The 26,341-nt window shown below is 44.2% G+C and overlaps 1 protein-coding gene and 1 non-coding gene across 2 annotated transcripts in view; both read left to right on the plus strand.

Annotated features, from left to right (window-relative positions):
- Positions 1-26,341, plus strand: part of LOC137316335 (NACHT, LRR and PYD domains-containing protein 3-like) — a 302,370-nt gene that overhangs the window by 21,972 nt on the left and 254,057 nt on the right. The window lies entirely within an intron of this gene.
- On the plus strand, positions 25,683-25,754 carry trnaa-ugc (transfer RNA alanine (anticodon UGC)). Its single transcript has one exon. It is a non-coding gene; the product is annotated as a tRNA-Ala (tRNA).

The raw sequence follows: 26,341 nt of genomic DNA on the forward strand, positions 1-26,341 counted from the left end.
GCCCAGTTACTGTTGTGCAACAGCCGATACATCCACAGGACACTCTGACCCCTGACTGAGGCAGTGCTACACCAGAGACAATGTTACTCAAGTGCGGGGTGTATCTCAAGGACATGCGTTGACGCACGTCATTCGAACCTTAGATAGATCTCTAGTGACGACGCATTTGGAACATTGTCTCCAGTTCTGGCCACTGATATTTCCAATGACGAAATGGGCAAGGTTGAGGCGAACTCCAAGGATGTTTCCAGAGTTTAGGGCTCTAAGTTATGATGAGCAGGAACACAGGAGCTGAACTGATTGTTACTGAAAAGCACAGGCTGAATGGAACAGACTCCCACTCAAATTACCCGGCTATCTCCTTCAAGAAAAGTTCGAGTGAAGTGGTGAGGTAATGAAGGAGACACGGATGTTAATGGACTACAGAGGGGTCGCAAAGATGGGATTACCAGGGATGATCACTGATGTTTTTTTTTATACATAATAAGCAGAGGTCAGAGCTGATAACAACTCCCCGAAATGAGCAGAGATACAGGAAGGTACTATCAATAGAACAGAGCACCACCACTGAGCCTTCTCAACCCAATATGTCACAGGAAGTATTGGATGTCCCAGTGCAAGATACCAAGTGAGTGGAGGTCACCACCCTAAGGAATCGTCCTAACCCGGAAGACCAGCTGATAAATCTCATCCCACTGTCACAACAGGAGGGCAACATGTGAGAGTGTTGCAATCTGACGAGACTGTGACCAGTTAAAACGGGAGGCTATGCACAGTGGGAGCAACTGGCGAGAATGTTTTGACAGTCTCAGGTAATCTTTAATGAAAAGTGTTTCATATCACTGAGGGGCACTGAGAATTTGTAAAGTAGTTTTCTCACTCCATTTGTAAACTTTGTAGGCAGCAATCGCCTTTATTGCTTCCGTTATCTGCATTGCTCGACTTAGAGCTGCTACATTGGCTCTGTAAAGCCCGAGGTTGAATTTTCTGTTCGTCATGAAGCAGTTTTCTTTACAAATATGAAGGATTCCAATACAGAATTTGAAGGCAACGTTCTATTTAATTTTAAACCAATTTCTTGTTCAGTTACAGAATCTGCGTGTTACAAATGGCAAATCTGAGTTTGAACCACACACTCAGAGCTGCTGCAGCTCTGTCGCTGTAACTTTGTCAAAAGTGCACGTATTATTTACACAGGTAAATGGGGTTTCTGCCACATTTACACTGAAGTTACGGTGGTGGAGTGGGAGCAGCGCCGAGGAAACTATAGGTTCATTCATTTTCATTCCCTCTTTATGATTGTATGACTGTGGGTCTCCTCTCCTATTATCTATCTGTCTCCTTTATCCCTCGATTCTCCTCTCATTCTCTCTCTCCCCTTTATCCCTCGGTTTTCCGATCATTCTCACTCCCCTTTATCCCTCGGTTCTCGTCTCATTCTTTCTCACTCCCCTTTTTCCCTGGGTTTTCCTATCATTCTCTTGCTCCTTTATCCCTCAATTCTCCTCTTATTCTTTCTCCCCTTTATCCTCCTCGGCCTCCTCTCCCATTCTCCCTTTTAGATGCCTAGTTCCCCTCTCTCATTCTCTCTCCCATTTATCCACGTAGTTCCCCTCTCGTCTTCCCCTTCTCCCCTATATCACTCTGTTTCCGCTCTCTCATTCCTTCTCTTCCCATTATCCTCCCGTTCTCCTCTCCTATTCTCTCTCTCCCTTTTATCCACCTAGTTCTCTTCTGTTTTTCCCTTTCTCCCCTTTATCCGACTGGTTTCCCTCTCTCATTCTCTACCTTCCGTTTATATGCCCGATTCCCCTCTCTCATTCTCGCGCTCTCTCTCATCCTCCTGGTTCCCTTCTCTCAATCTCTTTCGCTTCTTAATTCCCCAGTTCTTAGTTTTCATTCTCCCTCTTTCCTCCCCTATCCTCTAGTTGTCTCTCACGTTGGCTCCCTCCTTTATTACTCTCACCTCTATTTCTCCCTTTCTCTGCTTCTTCCCGGTAGCGAATTTCTTGAGTGTGTTCGGGACAGCTTTATGCAACAATATGTCCCAGAACTAACAAGACGGCAGGCCATTTTAGATTTAATAATGAGTAATGAGCTAAGTTTATTTAACAGCCTAATAATGCGAGAACATCTATCGAATACCGATCATAATATGATCGAGTTCAACTTTGTGCTTGAAAGGGAAAAACCAGTAACAGCTACTGAGATTGTAAATTTAGGTGAGGCCAACTTCACCGAGATGAGGCAGGGAGTGTGCACAGTAAACTGGGAAAATCCCTTAATGGGAAAAACGACAGAAGATCAGTGGGTGGTGTTCAAAGAAGAACTGAACGTGAGACAAAACCAGTTTATACCTCTAAGGGGGAGAGCTCTACTTGCCAAAAAGAAAAGAAGCCATGGACGACAAAAGAGGTAAGTGACAACATAAAACTAAAAGATAAAGCATACAAAAATGCAAATATAGCACCGATCCTGGCGAGAGATAGAAAGAACAGTAAAGGGTGACAAAACAGGCAATAAAGAGCTACAAAAAGGGAATATGAAAAAAACTTGCAACAGATATCAAAATGAACACAATTTATAAAAAAATTATACGAGGAAAAAGAGGGTGATCTGGATCAACTTGGGCCATTTAAAAACTGATAATGATGATATTGTAATTGAAAATAAGGAAATGGTGGGCATGTTAAATCATTACATTGCATCAGAAAGAGGATAACATGCCGGATGCGCTAAGGAAACTAATTTTAAATCAGGGACGGGACTCACCATAATTAACGCAAGCAAATTAACAATAATGAAGATGATAATGGCACTAAAGAGTGACAATTCCTCAGAATCAGATGGTTTCCACCCCAGTGTTTTAAAGAAAGTAGGTGAGAACATTGCAGAAGCTCGAACTATTCTCTCCCAAAATTCTCTAGATTCAGGAATTGTTCCTCAGATTGGAAAATTGTACATGCCACTCCGTTATTTAAGTAAGGTGAGAGGGAAACCAGGGAGTTATAGATCAGTTAGCCTAACATCTGTTGTCGGGAAAGCACTAGAGTCTATAATTAACGATAGAGTGGCTGAACACCTTGAAAATTTTCAGCTGATCAGAGAGAGCCAGCATGGATTTGTAAAGGGTAGGTCATGCATGACGAACCTGTTTGAAATTTTTGAAGAAGTGACTTAAGTAGAGGGCAGGGAATATCTATGGATGTTGATTATATGGTCATACAGAAGGCACTCGATAAAGTCGCTCATAAGTGACATTATCTAAACTTGAAGCTCATGGAATTGAAGGCAATTATTGTCCTGATTAGGAAATTGGCTGAGCGGCACGAAACAGAGAGAAGGGGTAATGGCTCAAATTGGCAGGATGTGACAAGTGGTGTCCCACAGGGATCTGTGTTGGGGCCTCAACTATTCACTGCATTTATTAATGACTTAGATAACAGATAGAGAGCCATGCATCCAAGTTTGCCAATGACAAAAAGATAGGCTGCATTTTAAGCAGTGTAGATGGAAGCATAACATTCCAGAAAGATAGTATTAGACTAAGTGAATGAGCAAAACTATGGCAAATGGATTTCACTGTAGGCATGTGTGATGTCATCCACTTTGGACATAAACAGGGTAGATCAGTGTACTTTCCAAATGGTGAAAAGCTCGAAACAGTGGAGGTCCAAAGAGTCTTAGGGTTCCATGTACATAGATCATTTAAATGGCATGGGCAGGTACAGAAAATAACCAAAAAGTCTAAAGGAATGCTGGCCTTTATATCTAGAGGACTAGAATACAAGGGAATAGAAATTATGCTATAGCTATACAAAGCCTTGGTTTGACCACACATGGAGTACTGTGTTCACTTCTGGGAACCGCACCTTAGGAAGTATACATTGGACTTGAAGGGAGTGCAATGCAGATTTGCTAGAATGATTTCTGACGAAAGGTCTTCGACTTGAAATGTTAATTCTGTTTCTTTCTCCACAGATGCGGCCTGACTTGCTGAGGATTTCCAGCATTCTCTGTTTCTATTTCAGATTTCCAGCATTCGCAGTATTTTCCTTTTGATTTACGAGAATTATATTTGGATTCCAAGTGTTATATTACGAGAAGAGATTACACAAACTAGGGCTGTATTCCCTGGAGATTAAGGGGTGATGTAATCGAAGTTTTTAAGATATTAATGGGAACTGATCGGGTAGATATAGAGAAGCCATTTCTGCTGCGTTGGTTACTATGACAAGGGGACATTGCCCTCAAATTAGAGCCAGGACATTCAGGAATGAAGTTAGGAAACAATTCGACACGCAAAGGGCTGTAGAAGTTTGGAACTCTTCCGCAAAGGCAGTAGATGGAAGCTCAATTGTTAATTTAAATTCTAAGTTTGATTGATTTTTGTTAACTATGGGTGTCAAGGGATATGGGGCTAAGGCGGATATATGGAGTTAGGTCACAGATCAGCCATGATCTCATTGAATGGAGGAACAGGCTCGAGGGGCTAAACGACCTACTCTTGTTACTCTGTTCCTTCAGTCTGTGCATTGTCACTTCTCAATCCAAGAATGAATCTTTTTCAATTGCTGAATTAGCTGATATTTAGGGATCTTCTTACTACATAAATGAGGGTGACCAAAGCCTGGCTCCCGAAGCAAAAGACGCTTTTCCCCACCCTCCAGGTGGTGCTTTGTTGAATCAGGGATTTCCAAGCACTCCGATAGGGCATCGTTTGGAAACAGTTTTCCGGCTGGTAGAAATTAACCCAAAGGCGAGAATTGAATATTTGCAGTTGGTTATTGGCAAATAAGTTGATTTCCATGTTCATTTTTTAGATTAAAAAAACAATTAAACCGTCCGGGCCAAAGGCATCCGTTTTAGGTGCTCTGTGCTGATGGTAATTTGAAATGTTGCTGACCTTAAAACAGTGCAGCGTTTGGGCTGTGCAATTAAACGGAGCCCTGAACAGATCGAGTGACGGTAATTAGTGATCGCACAGGTCCTGCCGGTATCATTTAGTGGGGAAGACGTGTTTGGAATCTGGACTGTTCCCCACCGATTCGTTGTAACTCGAGTCAGATCAGAAATGAATAAAGACACTGCACAACAAATCGCCGAGAGTCCGCGGCCTATCACATAGTCCCCCTGGCAGTGAGCCTTATGGAGCAGTGACTGGTCATCAGCACAGTGGGAAAAGGCAGTTACAGATCAGTGCAGCTGGTGGGACAGGTGAAGAACATGAAACAGGTAAAGAGTGGGCGGCAGAGAAAGGCTGCTTACCGACCCGGCCCAGGTTGGGTAGATGATACCACGGTTCGCAGCAACAGTTCTTCTGCTGGGATTGTAAGCAGAGCAGCTCTGGATCGAAGGGAGTAATCTTACAAAAAGAACAGTCGCAGTGCAAGGCAAATACCGTCCCTGCCTTAAGATAAAGGCCCACAGTTTCGGCTGTCTGCAAACTGACTTTATTTGTTCACTTTCGGAATGAGGATTTTGCAAAAATTCTTGAATATTGTGTTAATGTGTCTTTATCAAACGTGTTGGGGAAGAGGGGAGAGAAGGGTGACTAATTAACTAAAGTTTATGGTGTTTCCAGATCAGAGTCTGTATTGTTTCATCCACTGTAGGACAAGCGGACTGCACGCACCTAAAGCTGAAACCGAGACAGGCTCACATCCAGATCCCTGGACTAAACCTACCTGGAGATTGCAGAGGGTCAACCAGGATCAAAGCATTGCAGAGTGAGCTGAGAGATGATAATGCAAACACAGCAGGAAAAGAAGCATTTCGGCAGCTCCGACTCCAAAGAGGACAGCAAAAAACTAAAAAGTCGCTATCAGTTTTGCGGGCACACTTTGAGAATCACTGGGGACCCCAGCAATAAAGTTGTGATACCAGCAACAATCTGGGAAGCTTTAAGTCCAATGTTTGGTGTAAATGCTTGGATCTGATAGAGGGAAACCAAACCCAGAGCCTCTTCCTTCCACTACAGCAACCGCCCCACCCCTCCACCCCACCCCGCCATGTTGGAGAAGCGCGACTCGAGGCATTGGTTTTGCAGACGAACATACATAAGAACATCGGAATTGCTAGATGAAAGATTAATATACATCTTCCTCGCCGTCTACCTTCCTGGTAGTCACACAACACAGTGAGAACCGAGTTTTGGTCTAATAATAGCAATCAATCCCCATCAATTAGTCTCCATCAGACCCAGGCATGAGGCGAGGAAAACCCTCGGTTGTTGAGAGCTTTGGTAACCATAGGTCTAAAGTCACCTGTTCCTTCCAAGCCTGCTCCACTCAACACATGTCATGTCTCCAATTAATCATCTACTTGCTCACTCATTTAACCTGTTTATATCCCTTAGCAGACACTTTGTGTCGTCCTCACATCTTATTTTCCCACCTAGCTTTGTATCGTCAGCAAACCTGGATACATTACACTCGGTTCCTTCATCTAAGTTTTAATATGGACTGTAAAAAGCTGAGGCCCAAACAGGGATCTTTGCAGTACCCCACTAGTTACAGCCTGCCAACCTGAATATGACCCGTTTATCACGACTCTCTGTTTTCTGTCCGTGAACCAACCCTCTAACCATGCTAATATATTACCTCCAACCCCATGAACCCCTTTTTACTCTTTTACTCGATCATAAGCATTTGTGAATTTGAACACATCTTTTAAATCTCATCTTAACCTTCTCTGGTCTAACAGAACAACCCCAGGTTCTCCAGTCTCCCCGCTTCACTGAAGTATCCCTGGTACCATTCTAGTAAATCTCCACTGCACTGCCCCTAAAGCCTTGACATTGTTCCTAAAGTGGAGCCCAGGATTAGACTCAATCCTCCAGCTGGGGCCTCACCAGTGATTTATAAAAGTTTAGCGTCACTTCCTTCCTTTTGTATTCTGTGCCTATTTTGATAAATCAAGGGTCCCGTGTGCTTTTTTAACAGCCTTTTCAACTTGCCTTGCCACCTTCAAAGATGTGTGTACGTACACCCCGAGTTCTCTCTGTTCCTGCACCCCCTCCAAAAAGGTACCATTTTGTTTAGATTTCCTCGCCTTATTCTTCCTATCAAAATGTATCATTTCACAGTTCTCTGTGTTAAATTTCATCTTCTATTTGGCTGTTCTTATCCTCCACATTGTTTACTACATTTCCGAGTTTTGTGCCATCTGCAAATTTTAAAATTATACCCCGATAACCAAGTCCAGGTCATTAATATATATCAAAAAGATCAATGGTCCTAATACCGACCCCTGGGGAACACCACTGTATACTTCCCTCCAGCCTGAAAAATAACCGTTCACAACTACTCTCTGCTTTCTGTCCCTTAGCCAATTTCATATCCACGCTGCCACTGTCCCGTTAATCCCAAGGGCATCAATGTTGCCAACTCATCTATAACGTGGTACTTTGAAAATTCATGTAAACAAACATAACTGCACGAACACCATCAACCCTATTTATTACTTCATCAAATTACTCAATCAAGTTTATCAAACATGATTTGACATTATGAAATCCGAGCTGACTGTCGTTTATTAAAGCATGTTTTTCCAAGTGACGATTAATTTTGTCCCAGATTATTGCCGATAAAAGTTTCCCCACCACCGACGTTAGGCTGACTGGCCTGTCGTTACCAGGTTTATCCTTCTCCCCTATTTTGAACAGGAGTATAACATTTGCAACTGGCCAGTCCTCTGGCACCATCCCCATATCCAAGGAGGATTGAAAGATTGTGGCTATAACCTCTGATATTTCCACCCTTACTTCCCACAACAACCCAGAATGCATCCAACCTTGACCGCGTGGCTTTTCTACTTTAAGTACTGCCAAACTTTTTAGTACATCCTCCACTATCTCTTCCTTGACTGGGACATTGACAGCATCCTCTTCTTTTGTGAATATAGATGCAAAGTATTCATTTAGTACCCCAGCCATGACTCCACAATCGGTTCGTTCTTTTGTCGCTAATTGGCCCCATCCTTCCTTTGACTATCCTTTTGCTATTTGTCTGTTTAGAAAAGACTTTACTGTTCTCTTTTATGTTATCTGCCATTATTTTCTAGTACACTCTCTTCGCCCCTATTATTTCCTTTTTCACTTCTCCTCTGCCCTTCGTGTATTCTGCTTCATTTTCTAATGTGTTATGGTCCTAACATTGGTCATAAACCTCCTTTCTCTGTTTCATTTTAATCTCTATATTTTTAGTTATCCAGTGAGCTCCAGCTTTGGATGCCCTTCCTATCCCTCTCATTGGAATGTGTTTAGTTTGTGCCCGAACTAGCTTCTCCTTGAAGGCCTCCCGTTGCTTATTTACTGTTTTTACAGCCAGTCTTTGTTTGCAGTCAACCTGGGCCGGATCCCTTTTCAACTCACTGAAATTACCCCTCAGCACCTTCACCTTTGATTGATCCCTGTCTCTTTCCATAACTACTCTACACCTAATATATACCATCCATGGCACAATGTTCTGTCTCCATACCATCCATGGCACCATGTTCTGTATTCATACCATCCATGGCACCATGTTCTGTCTCCATGCAATCCATGGATCCATGTTCTGTATTCATACAATCCATGGATCCATGTTCTGTCTCCATACCATCCATGGCACCATGTTCTGTCTCCATACCATCCATGGATCCATGTTCTGTCTCCATACCATCCATGGATCCATGTTCTGTATTCATACCATCCATGGCACCATGTTCTGTCTCCATACAATCCATGGATCCATGTTCTGTCTCCATACCATCCATGGCACCATGTTCTGTCTCCATACCATCCATGGATCCATGTTCTGTATTCATACCATCCATGGCACCATGTTCTGTCTCCATACAATCCATGGATCCATGTTCTGTCTCCATACCATCCATGGCACCATGTTCTGTCTCCATACCATCCATGGCACCATGTTCTGTCTCCATACCATCCATGGATCCATGTTCTGTCTCCATACCATCCATGGCACCATGTTCTGTCTCCATACAATCCATGGATCCATGTTCTGTCTCCATACCATCCATGGCACCATGTTCTGTCTCCATACAATCCATGGATCCATGTTCTGTATTCATACCATCCATGGCACCATGTTCTGTCTCCATACAATCCATGGATCCATGTTCTGTCTCCATACCATCCATGGCACCATGTTCTGTCTTCATACCATACATGGCACCAAAAATTGTTCTTACGCTCCAGGCCACATTTACCGGGTTTGCCTCCTCCCTGACACAATGTAATGGGTTTATTAACTCCTTGTATCATGTCTTGGGTTTATACTCTCCAAGTCACCATACCCTGGGTTCATGCCATCCTTATTACCATGTACTCGGTTTATACCCCAGCTGGCACAAAGTACTGATTGATGTATCCTCATTGGAATCAATATGGGGTTAATACTCCACCGGCACCATGTATTATGTTTATACCCTCATTGACACCCTACACTGGGTATCCACCATTCTTTATCCACTACACTGGGTATTCACCATCCTTGATCCCCTACACTGGGTATCCTCCATCCTTGATATCCTACACTGGGTATCCACCATCCTTGATATCATACAGTGGGTATCCACCATCCTTGATCCCCTACAATGGGTATCCATCATCCTTGATCCCCTACACTGGGTATCCACCATCCTTGATATCCTACACTGGGTATCCACCATCCTTGATACCCTACACTGGGTATCCACCATCCTTGATATCCTACTGCGGTATATACACCATTGTTAGCACCGTGCGCGAGGTTTTTTTTATTTGTTCATGGGATGTGGGCGGCACTGACAAGGTCAGTATTTATAGCCCATCCCTAATTGCCCTTGAGTATACACAATCATTAGCACCATGCGTGGTGTATCCACCATCTTTGACACCATTCCCGGTGTATACACCATCATTGACACCATATATTGGGTTTATACCCATCACAACACGATGTTCAGATTTTCATATCTTCCTTGGAACCAAGAACTAGATTTATATCTTCCTTGAAATTACTTACAGGCTTGCACCCTCCCTTGCTCCCTCCCTTGCACCTTCCTTTGCACTTATCCCTGCACCCTCCCATGCGCCCACCCTTGCATCAAAGCTTGCTCCCTCCCTTGCACCCTCCCTTGTTCCTACCTTGCACCATCCCTTGCATTGATCTCTGCACCCTCCCATGCTCCCACCCTTGCATCCAAGCTTGATCCCTCCCTTGCACCCTCCCTTGTTCCCTACCTTGCACCATCCCTTGCACTGATCTCTGCACCCTCCCATGCTCCCACCCTTGCATCCAAGCTTGATCCCTCCCTTGCACCCTCCCTCGCTCCCTACCTTGCACCTTCCCTTGCACCTATCCTTGCACCCTCCCTTGCTCCGACCCTTGCACCCTTCCTTGCATCCTCCCTTGGACTTTCCCTTGCTCCATCCCTTGCACCCTCCCTTGCAACTTCCCTTGGAGCGTGAACTTGGATTCAGAAAGTTGCAGGTGAACGAATTCTAACGTTAATGCCATATTTTGTTTCAGGGCCTCGTTCTCTGCCGGTTCTTTGAGAAAGAGAATATCAGTTTTTCTGGGAAGAACCTGTTTGAATTGGGGTCGGACACTGGGATCGTGGGGATTCTTGCCATCCTGCTGGGTAAGTTAAAAGTTCCAAGCGATAGCTCTTTGCATGTGTGAGGGAGAGCGATGAAATGTAATGGAGCAGGGCGGATATATCGTGAGAAGGACAATGACAGTGACTGGTCATTGGGGTGATTAAACCCCCAGTAATATGCACGGTTTGTGAACGCTGCAGTCTGTTCTTCTTTTGAGGTCCTTATTGTTGACAGTTCTTCACCTCCAGTTTTGATCAGTTTGGAAGAGAATGCTTTCAAACTACAGGACCCTTACCTCAGGTAATAAGAATGATGCCTCAAAAAGGTCGCAGCTTTCTGGACTCAGCTGCTCCACCTGCCATTTTGGAGCAAGTCCCTCCTCCCATCGGGGAGCGGGATCTCAACTGAACTGCTGTTGATCTGTGAAAATCCAGTGAACGTAAAATTCCAGGAAATTAAGAAGTGAAACATTTGAACACATGCTCCTTGAGTTGAGGAGTTGAGAACGAGATACCTATCAGAAATGGCCTGGTTATATTCAATGTAATATTTGCACAACATCCTCAACATCTCGACTCTGATCAGATATTTAACGGGGAAGCTGTAGCTTTTGATCATGTTTATGTGTCCTTGTGAGCTCCAGTCACGTGTCCAGCACCCAACTGATGGTCAAATTATATACCATAAAACAGTAAGCATGCCTTTAGAATAAAATAATGAAGCAGTCCGTGCCCGCATGCAGCACAACCTGGACAATATCCAGGCTTGGCTGTTATGTAGCAAGTAACATTCGTGCTAAACAAGAGCCAGGCAATGACCAGCTCCAACACGAACCACCTCACCTTGACATCAAGCGGCATGACCATCGCCGAGTCCACGACCATCAACATCCTGGGGGTCACCATTGACCAGAAACGTAAATGGAACAGCCACATAAATGGTGTGGCGACAAGCGCAGGTCAGAGGCCATGTATTCTGCGGCATTATCTGAGGAATTGCAGAAGGAAATAAACACCGTGTTATCACTTGTGACCTTATCATGGAGGGAAGGTCACCAATTTAGCAGCTGAAGATAGTTGGAGCCAGCTCACTGCCCTGCGATGTCCTGGGGCTGAGATGATTGGCCTCCAACAACCACTACGATATTCCTTTGCGCCAGCTATGACTCCAGCCCCTGGAGAGTTTACCCCCTGATTCCAATTGACGACAGTTTTACTCGGGATCATTAATACCACACTCGGACAAATGCTGCCTTGATGTCAAGGGCAGTCACTCTCAATTCACCTCTGGAATTCAGTTCTCTTTTCCATGTTTGGACCAAGGCTGTAATGAGGTCTGGAGCCGAGTGGTCCTGGTGAACTCAAACTGACCATCATTTTGGCGATGATTGAGAGCAGGCTGATGGCACGGTAATTGGCCGGATTGGATTTGTCCCGCTTTTTGTGGACAGGACATACCTGGACAATTTTCCACTTTTTAGTCGGGTAGATGACAGTGTTGCAGTTGTACTGGAACAGCTCAGGTCATAAGAACATAAGAACATAAAAAATAGGAGCAGGAGTAGGCCAATCGGCCCCTCGAGCCTGCTCCGCCATTCAATAAGATCATGGCTGATCTGATCCCAACCACAAATCTAAAGAACACAAGAAGTAGGAGCAGGACCCGGCCACTCAGCCCCTGGGCCCTCTCCGCCACCCACAGGGCATTGACCGATCCGAACTCAGCTTCATGTCGAATTTCCTGCCCGCTCCCCATAACCCCTAATTCCATTTACTTCTAGAAAACTGTCTATTTCTGTTTTAAATTTATCTAATGATGTAGCTTCCACAGCTTCCTGGGGCAGCAAATTCCACAGACCTACCACCCTCTGAGTGAAGAAGTTTCTCCTCATCTCAGTTTTGAAAGTGCAGCCCATTATTCTAAGATTATGCCCCCTAGTTCTAGTTTCACCCATCTTTGGGAACATCCTTACTGCATCCACCCGATCAAGCCCCTTCACAATCTTATATGTTTCAATAAGATCGCCTCTCATTCTTCTGAACTCCAATGAGTAGAGTCCCAATCTACTCAACCTCTCCTCATATGTCCACCCCCTCATCCCCGGGATTAACCGAGTGAACCTTCTTTGTACTGCCTCGAGATCAAGTATGTCTTTTCTGAAGTGTGGACACCAAAACTGTATGCAGTATTCCAGGTGCGGTCTCACCAATACCTTATATAACTGCATCAATACCTCCCTGTATTTATATTCTATCCCCCGAGCAATAAAAGCCAACATTCCGTTGGCTTTCTTGATCACCTGCTGCACCTGCATACCAACTTTTTGATTTTCTTGCACTAGGGCCCCCAGATCCCTTTGTACTGCAGTACTTTCCAGTCTCTCGCCATTAAGAAAATAACTTGCTCTCTGATTTTTCCTGCCAAAGTGCATAACCTCACATTTTCCAATATTATATTGCATCTGCCAAATCTCCGCCCACTCACCCAGCCTGTCTATATCCCCTTGCAGGTTTTTTCTGTCCTCCTCACTCTCTACTTTCCCTCCCATCTTTGTATCATCTGCAAATTTTGATATGTTGCACTCGGTCCCCTCCTCCAAATCGTTAATATAGATTGTAAAGAGTTGGGGACCCAGCACCGACCCCTGTGGAACACCACTGGTTACTGGTTGCAAGTCAGAGAATGAACCATTTATCCCAACTCTCTGCCTCCTGTTCGATAACCAATCCTCCACCCATGCTGGGCACAGCTTATTCTGGAGCACAGGTCTTCAGCACTACAGCCGGGATGTTGTCGTGACACATAGCCTTTGCCATGTCCATGAACTCAGACATTTTTTGTTCTCACGTGGAGTGAATGTAATTGGCTGTAGACTGGTATCTGTGACGATGGGGACCTCAGGAAGAGGCTGAGAATGATCATCCACTTAGCACTTCTTGCTGCAGATTGTTGCAAGCACATCAAACTTTTTTTTTGCACTCAGGAAATCAAGAGATATGGGAATCGGGCGGGAAAGTGGAGTCGAGTTCGAAGAGCAGCCATGGTCTTATCGAATGAGGGAACAGGCTCGAGGGGCCGTATGGCCTATTCCTGCTCCAATTTCTGATGTTCTTGCGTTCCCATGTACGGGGCTGCGCTCTTGTTGAGGATGAATATGTTCATCGAGCATCCTTCTCCTGTTAGTTGCTTAATTTGCGACCACCATTCGCGACTGGATATGACCGGATTTCAGAGCTTTGACCTGATTGTTTGGTTTGGGGATTGCTGAACTCTGTGCATCGCATTGTACTCTCACAGTTTGTAATGCATGGTGCTCTCACTCTTTGTAATCCACGGTTCTCTCACTCTTTGTGATCCACGGTTCTTTCCCTGTTCATAATGCATGGTGCTCTCACTGTTTATAATGCATGGTGCTCTCGCTGTTTATAATGCACGGTGCTCTCACTGTTTATGACGCACGGTGCTCTCACTTTTTACAATGCACGGTGCTCCCACTGTTTATAATGCACGGTGCTCTCACTGTTTTAATGCATGGCGCTCTCACTGCTTATAATGTATGGTGCTCTCACTGATAAAAATGCATGGTGCTCTCACTGTTTTTAATGCGCGGTGCTCTCACTGTTTATATTGCATGGTGCTCTCAATGTTTATAATCATGGTGCTCTCACTGTTAGTAATGCATGCTGCTCTCACTGTTTATAATGCATGGTGCTTTCACTGTTTATAGTGCATGGTGCTCTCACTGTTTATAATGCATGGTGCTCTCACTGTTTATAATGCATGGTGCTCTCACTGTTTATAATGCACGGTGCTCTCGCTGTTTATAATGGATGGTGCTCTGACTGTTTATAATGCATGGTGCTCTCACTGTTTATAATGCATGGTGCTCTCACTGCTTAAAATGCATGGTGCTCTCACTGTTTATAATGCATGGTGCTCTCACTGTTTATAATGCATGGTGCTCTCACTGTTTATAATGCATGGTGCTCTCACTGTTTATAATGCATGGTGCTCTCACTGTTTATAATGCATGGTGCTCTCACTGTTTATAATGCATGGTGCTCTCACTGTTTATAATGCATGGTGCTCTAACTGTTTCGAATGCATGGTAATCCTTTGCTGTCGCTTCACCAAGTTGGCACCTGATTTTCAGATGCACCCAGTGCCGCTGCTGGCGCGCTCTTCTACATTCCTCATTGAAATAGATTTGGTCACCTATCTTGATGGTGATGAGAAGTGAGTGATATGTCGGGCCCTGCGGTGATAAGATTGTTGTGATATACCATTATGCTTCTGCTAAGGGCCCACGGCGCCTCATGAGTGCCTGCTTTTGAGCTGCTAGATTTGTTATTAATCTAACCCGCTCAGCAGGGTGGTAGTGCCACACGACACGATGGAGGGTTTCCGCAGTGTGAGGACAGGTCTGATTCTCTGAATATATCAGACCGTTGCTTGACTAGTTTGTGAGGCAGCTCTCCCGACTTTGACAGCAGTCCGCAGTTGATAGCGAGGAGACCTTGCAAGGCCAACTCGGCTGGCTGTGCCTTTTTCTGTCCCAATTCTATGCCAAGATCGCAGCTTTAACCTTATTTGATACCGCGGCGTGGCTTACAAGGCCACACGAGAGGGCAGTAAAGCATCAACCACTTTGGTGTGGGACTGGAGTCACACACAGGCCAGATTGACTAAAGGGCAGACTTCCTTCCCTAAAGGACATTAGTGAACCTGTTGTGTTTTTGTGACAATCGGATAGTTTCATGGTCACTTTCGGGCGGATATTGACTTCGAACTGCAGTTCAAAACGTGTGATAGCGAGTCGACAGCCAAAAGTTAAAATCGGGACGGATGTTCAACGGGCGACAAACTCGTTCTCACCGGTTTTACGCTGAGGCACAAAATGAATATCGCCCCATTCACTGATACCAGCTTTTTATGTTGTCATTGTTAAACTGAAATCAAATTCTCAAACTGTCGTGGTTGGATCTGAACTCAAGTTGCTGGATTTTTAGTGCAGAGTTTTGGATTATTAAAGCAGTGAAATAACCGCTGAGCTAATGTAATCACTGATCAAACTCGCCACCGATCCGCTGTTTCACTGGTTTTTCAGTGCTGTGACACTGCACAAGTTGATCATTATATTTAACAGCCTTTGCTGTGTTCATCTGCTTTGCCCCCGAACCCCTTTTACCCACATTTACCATTTACAGGTTGGTGTCAGAGGGAAGCAATAAGTGAAGATACCTCATTGCTCTTTTACATTCTTCTGGCACGTGGAGATGTGACCTTGATAGACAAACCGGAACTTCTGAATCAAATAGAACTCAACGTGGCCAACAATGTCCACCATCAATCACTGAAAACACATTCATAAAATTATATTCCAGGACAGGTTAGTTCCACAACATGAAACTGTTAACTACTCCTCGTGGTCTGATGCAACGCCTTCGCCCAATCAAAAGTCTCTGCTCTCTCGTGGGGTGAAAACCATGATCAATTTCCAACAGACTACGATATCATCCTGGGATCCGAAATCGTCTACAAGAAACGTGAATTCCACTTACTGCTCGAGACCCTACAACATCTGAGCAACCAAAAACACTATCATTTACATCTGCTCCAAGATGCGTGAGTTCATGGGAGCCATGAATTTTCACGAGGAGCTCATTCCACAGCATTTTAACTCCGAAATTGTTCATCGTGTCCCAGATAAAGAAATCAACCTGTACAAAGTGACCAAAAAATGTTCCTGGCGCTTATTAAGAAGAATATTCCAGTGAATAGGGTGGAGGCAGTTAAAGGTCTCATGATGGGAAGAAGCGAGGGGAGAATGGCACAACAGGCAAGAGTCAGAGGACTGAATGATGTAGGAGGAGGTTGCAGAGATAGAGGGATTGGGATTTCCATTGATTCTAACACCCTAACCCTGACACTCTTACGCTAAACCCGAACCCTAAACCTGACACCCAAACCCTAATCCTGACTTCATATCCCGAGCCAAATCCTAACCCTAGCCCTAGCCCTAGCCCTAACCAAAACCCTAATCCTATTAATGCCACTGTAATCTGACTGGAGTAAGGCTGGGAGGGAGGGTTAGAGTTTAGGGTTAGGAACCCTGTACACAGTCAGCTTCACCCTGTCTCTAACTTCATTCTAGCACTGCAGAACACTGCACATGACCTACACTTTCCTCCTCCTGAAATTTTGCTCTCCCACTACATTCACGTTTGTGTGATGATTGCATCAACGGAAGCTCCTTTAAATTGACCCAGTTGAAGACTGCGGTGATGTTGTGCAGCAGAGAGGATATTACGAGATCAATACTTAGGCCCTCCCTCCCTAACAGCTTAGTGGGATACACGGACTGCAGCCGTTCAAGAAGAAGGCTCACCACCACTTTCTCAAGGGCAACTCGGGAGGGGCAACAGATTCTGGCCTTGCCAGCGACGCCAAAACCCTGATAATGAATATATAAAAAAAGAAAACTTGTGAAGTTCTCTGATAGAATTATTCCCTTTGCCGCATTTTGCAGTGAGCTTCAATATATAAAGAAGAAACGCTTTTACAAGAAGATTCATCCACCGGGACTTAGCTCAGTTTTAGAAAGGTACCAGCTAGACACACGTAACTGACATAGTTCCCTAACCCCAACCGATTTGAACCCTGGTGCGGGAGGGTATCTGACACAGTGTGACACCTGGTCCTCCTTTGGCTGGAAGCAAGATAATACAGCTGGAGGCAGTATAGCAAGATACAGGATAGTACAGCTGGGGGAAGTACAGCTAGGCACAGGCTAGTACAGCTGGAGTCAGTACAGCTAGATACAGGATAGTGCAGCTGGAGGCAGTACAGCGAGATACAGGATAGTGCAGCTGGAGGCAGTACAGCTAGATACAGGATAGTGCAGCTGGGGGAAGTACAGCTAGGCACAGGCTAGCACAGCTGGAGGCAGTACAGCTACATACAGGATAGTACAGCTGGAGGCAGTAAAGCTAGGTACAGGATAGTACATCTGTGGGAAGTACAGCTAGGTACAGGATAGTACAGCTAGGGGCAGTACAGCTCGGTACAGAATAATACAGCAGAGACAGTACGGCTAAGTACAGGATAGTACATCTGGGGGGAGTACAGCTAGATACAGGATAGTACATCTGGGGGAAGTACAGCTAGATACAGGATAGTACATCTGGGGGGAGTACAGCTAGATACAGGATAGTACATCTGGGGGGAGTACAGCTAGGTACAGGATAGTACAGCTGGAGGCAAATAGTAGAAAAGCAAGAAAGTTATCCGAATCCTTAAAAATTCACTGGTGAGGCCTCAGCTTGAGTATTTTGTTCAATTAGTGGCACCGCACCTCAGCAAGGATGTCAAGGGCTTAGAAAGGTTGCAGAAGAGGTTTATTAGAATTGTACCAGGAATTAGGGAGTCCCGTTATGTGGAGAGACTGGAGAAGCTGGGATTGTTCTCTTTAGAACTGACAAGGTTGAGTGGAGATTTGTTAGAAGTGTTCAAGATCATGAATGGTTTTGATTGAGTAAATAAGGAGAAACTGCTTCCAGTGGTAGAAAGGTCGGTAATAAGAGGACACAGATTGAAGGTGATCGGCAAAAGAGCCAGAGGCGACATGAGGAAACATTTTTCATGCAGCAAGTTGTAATGATCTGGACTGCACTGTCTTAAAGGGTGGTAGGTGCATATTGAATAGTTTAACTTTTGAAAGTGAATTAGATAAATACTTGAAAGGAAAAAAATACATGGCTATGTGGAAAGAGCAGGGGAATTGGACTAATTTGAAAGCTCTCTCAAAGAGCCAGCACAGGCTCGATGGGCCGAATGGCTTCCTCCTGAGCTGTATTTACTATGATACTGTGATACTATGTGAAAGAGTCACCAGCAAACTCAGGTCATTAGCCAGACATCTGAAGCTGTGGTAGATATACACACAATGAAACAATATTTCATAAGAGTGATAACCAATAAATACATTGAAACCCCAGTTAAACTGAACCATGTTTTTGGGGAGAAAGGACATTGCACTGCCTCCTTGTAACACTGAGACCGTGAGCTGCCTCAGTATCAATCTCTGAAAACACATTCATGAAAATATAATCCAGGACAGTTTATTTCCACAACATGAAACTGTCAACAGCTCCTGATGGTCTGATACCACATCTTAGCCCAGGCATCTGATTCTGATACATTTAGTGCAGAGAATTAACCAGAAACATTCTCAGGGATGGATATACATAGTTTATCACAGATATAATGCAGCTGCTACAAGATTAAAAGCGTAGCAAGTTTACACATTCCATCAACTGATAGAACAGAACAGGCGGCTCTGTAAAAGATGGTGGGAGAAGAAAATTGCAAAGTACAGCAACAGAGTTAAAACCGATTTACACCATTGACAGATGAAATAGTTGCTTACCTGGAACTCCAACGGATGCAAGAACAGGGCAGTTAATGCGTTTTATCCAAAACATTACTGGATATTGGGTCAAATGGATGAAGTATCAATTGGGGAACATTTAGGGAACAGTGATCATAGTATCATAATTTTAGATTAGTTACAAAAAAGGACGAGGAGCAATCTAGAGTAAAAATACTTAACTGGAGGTTGGCCAATTTCAGTGGGTTGAGAACGGATATGGCCCGGGTAAATTGGAATCAAAGTGTTTTAGGCAAAACTGTAAGTGAACAATGGGCGGCCTTTAAGGAGGAGATGGTTCGGGTAGAGTCTAGGTTCATTCCCACACTGGGGAAAGGTAGGACAACCAAAGCAAGTGCTCCCTGGATGACGAAAGAGATAGAGTAAGGGGAAGCAGAAAAAGGGGGCGTGTGCCAGATGTTGGGTTGATAACACAAGTGAGAACTAGGCTGAATGTAGAAAGTTCAGAGGGGAAGTGAAAAAGGAAATACGAGGGGCAAAGAGAGCGTATGAGGCTGGCGGCTAACATAAAAGGGAATCCAGAAGTCTTCTATAGGCAGATAAATAATAAACGGTAGGAGGAGGAAGGGTGGGGCCGATTAAGGACCAAAAAGAAGATCTATGCCTGGAGGCAGAGTGCATGGCTGAGATACTAAATGAGTCCTTTGCATCTCTCTGTAACAAGGAAGGAGATGCGACAAAAGTAATTGTAAAAGAGGAGGTCGTTGCGATACGGGATGGACTAAAAAGTGATAAAGAGGAGGTAGTAGAGAGGCCAGCTGTATTTAAAGTAGATAAGTCACCCGGTTCTGATGGGATGCATCGTAGGTTGCTGAGGGAAGTAAGGGTGCAAATTGTAGAGGTACTGGCCATAATCTTCCAAACATCCGTAGATACGGGGGTGGTGCCTGAGGACTGGAGAATTGCAAATGTTACACCCTTGTTCAAAAAAGTCTGTGAGGATAAAGCCAGCAACTAGAGGCCAGTCAGTTTTACCTCAATGGTGGGGAAACTTTTAGAAATGAAACTCCGGGACAAAATTAATAGTCAATTGGATTAATAAAGGAAAGCCAGCACGGATTTCTGACAGGAAAATCGTGCTAAACTAACTTGATTGAGTATTTTGACGAAGTAACAGAGAGGATCGATCAGGGCAATGCTGTTGATGTTGTGTACATGGACTTCCAAAAGGCGCTTGATAAAGTGCCACATAATGGGCTTAGCAGCAAAATTGAAGCCCATGGAATAAAAGAGGCAGTGGTGGCATCGATATGAAATTGGCCAAGTGGCAGGAAACAGAGAGTAGTGGTGAACGGTTGTTTTTCAGTGGAAGGTATACAATGGTGTTCCACTTGGGTCGGTACTGGGAGGACTGCTTTTCTTGATATATATTAATGACTTGGACTTGGTTGTACGGGGCACAATTTCAAAATTTGCAGATGACACAAAACTTGGAAGTGTGCTGAACAATGAGTAGGATAGTGATAGACTTTAAGAGGACATATTCAGGCTGGTGGAATGGGAGGACAGCTGGCAGATGAAATTTAATGCAGAGAAGTGCGAAGTGACACATTTTGTTAGGAAGAACGAAGAGAGGTAATATAAACTAAAGGGCACAAATCTTTGAAGATGGCAGGACAGGTTGAGAAAGCGGTTCAAAAAGCAAACGGGATCCTGAGCTTTATAAATAGAGGCATATAATACAAAAGCAAGGAAGTTATGTTCAAACTTTATAAAACACTGGTTCAGCCACAACTGGAGTATTGGGTCCAATTCTGGGCACCACACTTTAGGGCGAAGGTGAAGGCCTCAAAGAGGGTGCAGGAAAGATTTACTAGAATGGTTCCAGCAATGAGGGACTTTAGTTACGTGGATAGACTGGAGAAGCTGGGATTGGTCTCCTTAGAGCAGAGAGGACTGAGAGGAGATTTGATAGCGGTATTCAAAATCATGAGGGATGTGGACAGAGTAGATAGAGAGAAACTGTTTCCATTGGCAGAAGGGTCGAGAATCGAAGGACACAAATTTAAGGTGACTGTCAAAAGAACCAAAGGCGACATGAGGAAAAACCCTGCTCTGAATGGGTTAAAGCCGAGCCTTTGAGAGGCAAAGTCTTGCAACAAATCGTCACAACGCTGTGACATTCGATATCTGCCGCTGTCTGCGGACAAGGTCTTAAATTCTTAACACTCCTGGACCTACTCCTGCACCTATGCTTTTTCCAGCAAAGTTTGCTCCACAACTCTGTGAATCCCCTTTTATGTCAAAGAACTACTCTCAGTAATCCTGTATCATCAACACTCATTCGGTTCCGAAAACCATGGTCACCTGTTTTAAAAGAAAAAGAAACAGAAAATCCACAGTGGCTATTCTTGAGAGCCCAAGGGGTTAATTGCATAACATGCATTTGTAAATTCCTGACTTCCTTCCATCAACGTGGGGAACTATCCACTCAAATTAAGAAACTTAAAAACTTAATAATGTTCCCTTCAGCAACATGAAAGTTGTCGCTTAGTGAATATTTAGGCAAACTTAATGTTATACTTGAAAAACATCAATATCAACTGCCCGAGGAAGGGGTGAACTTCTATGCAGTGCAAAGAAGGTTGACACAGTTATCGTCAGACTCACGCAGCTGGCGTCACGCAGCATTCACGTCAACTTTTAAAATGTTTCTGAATGAAAAAGTACCAAACTCCATTATATTTCTCCTCCCCCAAATTCTTTGTGCTGTGAAGCAATAATAACTTGCAAACAGATCCCAATACAATTAAATCCTGGAAAATAAATTTCAGTTTCTTTTCGACTTCCAATTTTCAAAACATGAGCCATGAAGGCACAGATTTTTTTTTTTACCAAACTTTTGTTTCTTTAGGAATTGAACATCTGTTAAAACAAGCAGAAATCATTAATAACATCACTATTAACTTTAAAGCATTCCTGTCAGGGAAAACGGCATTTAACTTCATTCATGTTTTTTTTTAAACAGTAGGTTGTACCTGCCCTTGTGCCTATTAATTATACTCAACATTAACTCCGTATCCACCTCAAATCTTTAAGTCCTTGGCATTTGTGAGAGATTCAAAAATGCTAATTTCGTTTAATGTGATAATCTCATGTCTGAAACTAAGGACTCTCACAGAATTTACAATAATCAGAATTTCACCGTAGCCACAATAAAGTCTGGTTTTCACAATTTAATAGATTAGTTTGGCTCAATAACTCCAATTTAATTCAGCAATATCTGAACCTTAACACAATTTGGAACAGATGAAATTATTGAACCAGCACGTGTTTACAAAAACACAATAAATTACTTCACCTTTCTTCAGGCACTTTGCAATTGAGAGTAAAAAGTACTGAATATAACTGAAGAAAAAGTTAGCCTTCACAGCTAAAAAAAATCTTTGTAACATTCTTACACTGCAGGCTGAGAAAGAGGGTGTCGCCACAGCCAGTGGCACCAAAATATTGAGTGCGCTGCAAACAAAAGGACTTTTGTAGCTTGTAAGTAGAAAAGGGACATGATCTTCTCCTCTCTCCTTTATCCAATCATAAATTAATTTATCATTTTTCTCCGGAACCAATTATCAATTTCTGATGTACGCTGCTTAACCCCATTCTGTACTGATTCAAAGTCTCAAGCTCACAGTCTGTGTCTCACCCAAACCTGAACAATTCTTAGCAGACTTCTCTACCCACCACGGCTCTCAGATTCTTTTCAAAAAGCTCCCCTGATTGTCCCCATGGTTACTGTTAGTATTGGAGGGAAAACTCATGCTCCCGCCAAATAGGTTTTCCTACCTTAACAGTCTGGGTTTAGCATATTGTCCGTCCAAGGCATTTAGTTTCACTCAATCCACATTATCGCATCTCAAGGTCTAACGCCGCAGTCGCCAGTTTGTAAGATCGATTCAGACTCAAAACCAATAGGTTGCCATTAATCCTTTATTGAATGTAAGCAAGTAGCAACACACACAATGTTTCAGGCCACAGTATTACAAAGGACACGATACTAACCGTCAGTCTTGATTTGGATAGAAGCTGTAACCCTCGGGTGGCTGCTTATCCATCTCTCTCTCTCACTCTCTCTCACACGGTCCTGTGCTTCTATAAATTCAAGTGTAATACTAAAATTCTTTATAACGCTCATTTCATGCAAACTCTCCTTTATCTTTATTTGATATTCACATTCCTTGACCCCCTTTCAGAACTGCTCATGGTATGTGCGGATCCAAGACCTCTATATATCGACATGACCAAGATCTACATATTGTCAACACATTCTCTATTTATTCTCAAAACATTCTCAACGTCGCCTATTATCTTCTGCAAAATGCTTGAACCCTGCAATGTAAGCAGCTTCCAGCATCACCTCGCTCAGTCTGACCTTCTGTATTCTGGGTAAGTTTTAACTCGGCCATTTCATGATCCTCAGCGACTGTCCTACGATTCCCAGCGATCTTATGTTTATAACCGGGCGCTGTTTATGCATTAAGATGCCTAATGTAAATGTGAATGGTTTCTATGGTTTATATGTTGAAAACACTGAATCGAAATGTACGCTTTATATGTTAAAATGCCTAATCTTATACCAAGGAGTCTCTGACCTCTCCCAGCCGTCGCCCACGGCAAGATGAACCTTCTGAGGCTCCACAAGCATTAAATTGTCCCGGAGCAAGACTTCATCTCATGGTCCCCTCAACAGCTCAGCTCATAGCAGCCGACGACTGACCGGAATGTGTGACCGTGCAATGTCGAGCGAGCAGTCCCATCGCTTGTTCCTGTTTGACGCTCTGTCATTCTTCCATCTCACTTTATGATTCAGAGGTTGGAATTCAGAGGACAGGTGTTTAGATTACACAGAGGTAAGAATAGTCTGGATCATCGGCGGTTCGTCTTTTCACAGAGAGTATTGAGTCTCTGCAATGCATTGCTGGCTGGTGTGGTGGGTGCTGACTTTCTCTTTGCCTTCTCGATGAATCTGGATCGGTTCTTGACTGGGACAGAGATGGCATTATATGGAAGGTTAGTCATTTTACAATTAACCTAAACATGGCCAATGTCATGTCCTGGACTGGTTTCGATCGCCTGAGTGGGTCGGGGGTGGAATTATCCAGAAGTTCACCTCCTTATCGGCCATTGGTTGTTTTTATGGTTTATTACCGCTCCCATGAGATTACATTTCCGATAGGTGAGGCATTTCTTTTTCGTTCATGGGATGTGGGCGTCGCTGGCAAGGCCAGCATTTATCGTCCATCCCTAATGGTTCTTGAGAAGGTGGTGGTGAGCCACCTTCTTGAACCGCTGCAGTCCGTGTGGTGAAGGTTCTCCCACAGTAAAATGGTGGTGTGTGTAGGAAGTGTACAGTCACGATGCTGCAGTCATGTGGGGCAGGATTGATGAACCAACTGGTCTCTTCCTGCCCGTCATGTCCTTCTGTAATCCCCGATCGTCAAGGTGTTTTTAATGAAGTGATCTTTAAACACAAACCCTCACCTGGGGCAAGTCCTGCGTCCGTCTGTAGTGAAATGAGACTCAATGCTCTCCGCGCCTCACCTTGCCCTGCTCTGAAGCTCAGGGACTCTAAATATTCTTGCTCTCCTCTGCTACATAGTGCCTGAGCATGTCTAGTCCCGTCCAATCGTAAGCAAAGTGACTGATAACGGGACCGTTCCAATAATGCGCCCTGAGATAGGAAGGATGGTTACAGAACAGCCCAAGGATTCTCTCCCCCTCTCCCAGCCTTTCTTCTCAACTCCCCCTTTCTCATTACTCTGAGTGCCAAGGCCTGGTTTCTTCCGTTCACCCACAGTTCTATCAGGTCCTCATACTCCATGTTTAATTGTCTGGATGGAGCAGAAAAGGAGATGATTTTAAGCCCAGTGGACAATGAGTCAGCACTCACCACACCAGCTGGCAATGCATTCCAGAGACTCACTACTCCCTGGGAAATGAAGAACCGCCGAACATCCAGACTACACTTACCTCTGTGTGGTCTAAACGCCTGTTCCCTGCTCCTCGCCAATCTGTGAAACTGGAAATAATCTGAAACTGGGCACACCCAACATGGGTGGCCTCATAAAATGAGAACAATCAGTTCTTCTTTCCTTGGTAGCTCAGTGGTGCAGTGCATGTTTCGCATGTATGGGGTCCTGGATTCAAATCCCAGTATTTCCATATTTATTTTTTCACCAGAATTAAGCACGGAAATTTGAATGACGCTTTCTGAGCGCAGCGAGTGCCAACTTCTGAGGTTCCACAAGCATTAAATTGTCCCGGAGCAGGACTTCATCTCACGGTCCCCTCAGCAGCTCAGCTCATAGCAGCCGCCGACTGACGGGAATGTGTGACGGTGCAATGTGGAGCGAGCAGTCCCAGCTCTTGTTCCTGTTTGACGCTCTGTCTTTCTTCCATCTCGCTTTATGATTCATGGTTGGATTTCAGCCCAGTCACTGATCATTAGCAATTGTATTATCTATTTCCGCAGACTTTTTTTGGAAAGTTTAAAGTAATTTTAAAGTAAAGAGGAGCAGAAACCCCGTGAACTGAAGCAGAGGTTGAACATTGTGAGCATGTGGAACGATAAGGCATCGCGTTGTCTGGGAGCGAGGGAGCCGAAAGCCCACTAGTTTATTTCTAAAATGGCACTTATTTTTCCATGGGGATGTAGCTCAGTGGTAGAGCGCATGCTTTGCATGTATGAGGTCCCGGGTTCAATCCCCGGCATCTCCAAGCGCATTATGTTTCCAATTTTGAAAATATCCTCTTTTCCTCACCTCACCTTTCCACATAAGGGCAGGCAAGAGTTTGTTGACCGCGGGGAAATCCTAACGCTCTGTACACGATACGATTCAATGCAAGCACACACGCACCTTTTAAATGGCTCCCATCCTTGGGCTGGATAGCCTGCCCAGTGAGAGAAACATAAAATAGGAGCACGAGTCGGCCCTTCGAGCCTGCTCTGCCATTCAATATGATCATGGCTGATCCTCTATCTCAACACCATCATCCCGCTCTCTCCCAATACCGCTTGAAGCCATCTGTGTCTACAAATCTATCTAACTCCTTCTTAACTATATTCAGTGAATTGGCCTCCACAGCCTTCTATGGTAAAGAATTCCACAGGTTCACCACTCTCTGAGTGAAGAAATAGATTATTTCCAGTTTCACAGATTGGGGAGGAGCAGCGGACAGGAGTTTAGACCACACAGAGGTAAGAATAGTCTGGATGTTGGGAGGTTCTTCTTTTCCCAGAGAGTACTGAGCATCTGGAATGCATTACCGGCTGCTGTGGTTGGTGCTGACTCTCTCTCCGCCTT

Source organism: Heptranchias perlo, unplaced genomic scaffold (genome assembly GCF_035084215.1).
Source record: "Heptranchias perlo isolate sHepPer1 unplaced genomic scaffold, sHepPer1.hap1 HAP1_SCAFFOLD_59, whole genome shotgun sequence".
NCBI classification, from domain to species: domain Eukaryota; kingdom Metazoa; phylum Chordata; class Chondrichthyes; order Hexanchiformes; family Hexanchidae; genus Heptranchias; species Heptranchias perlo.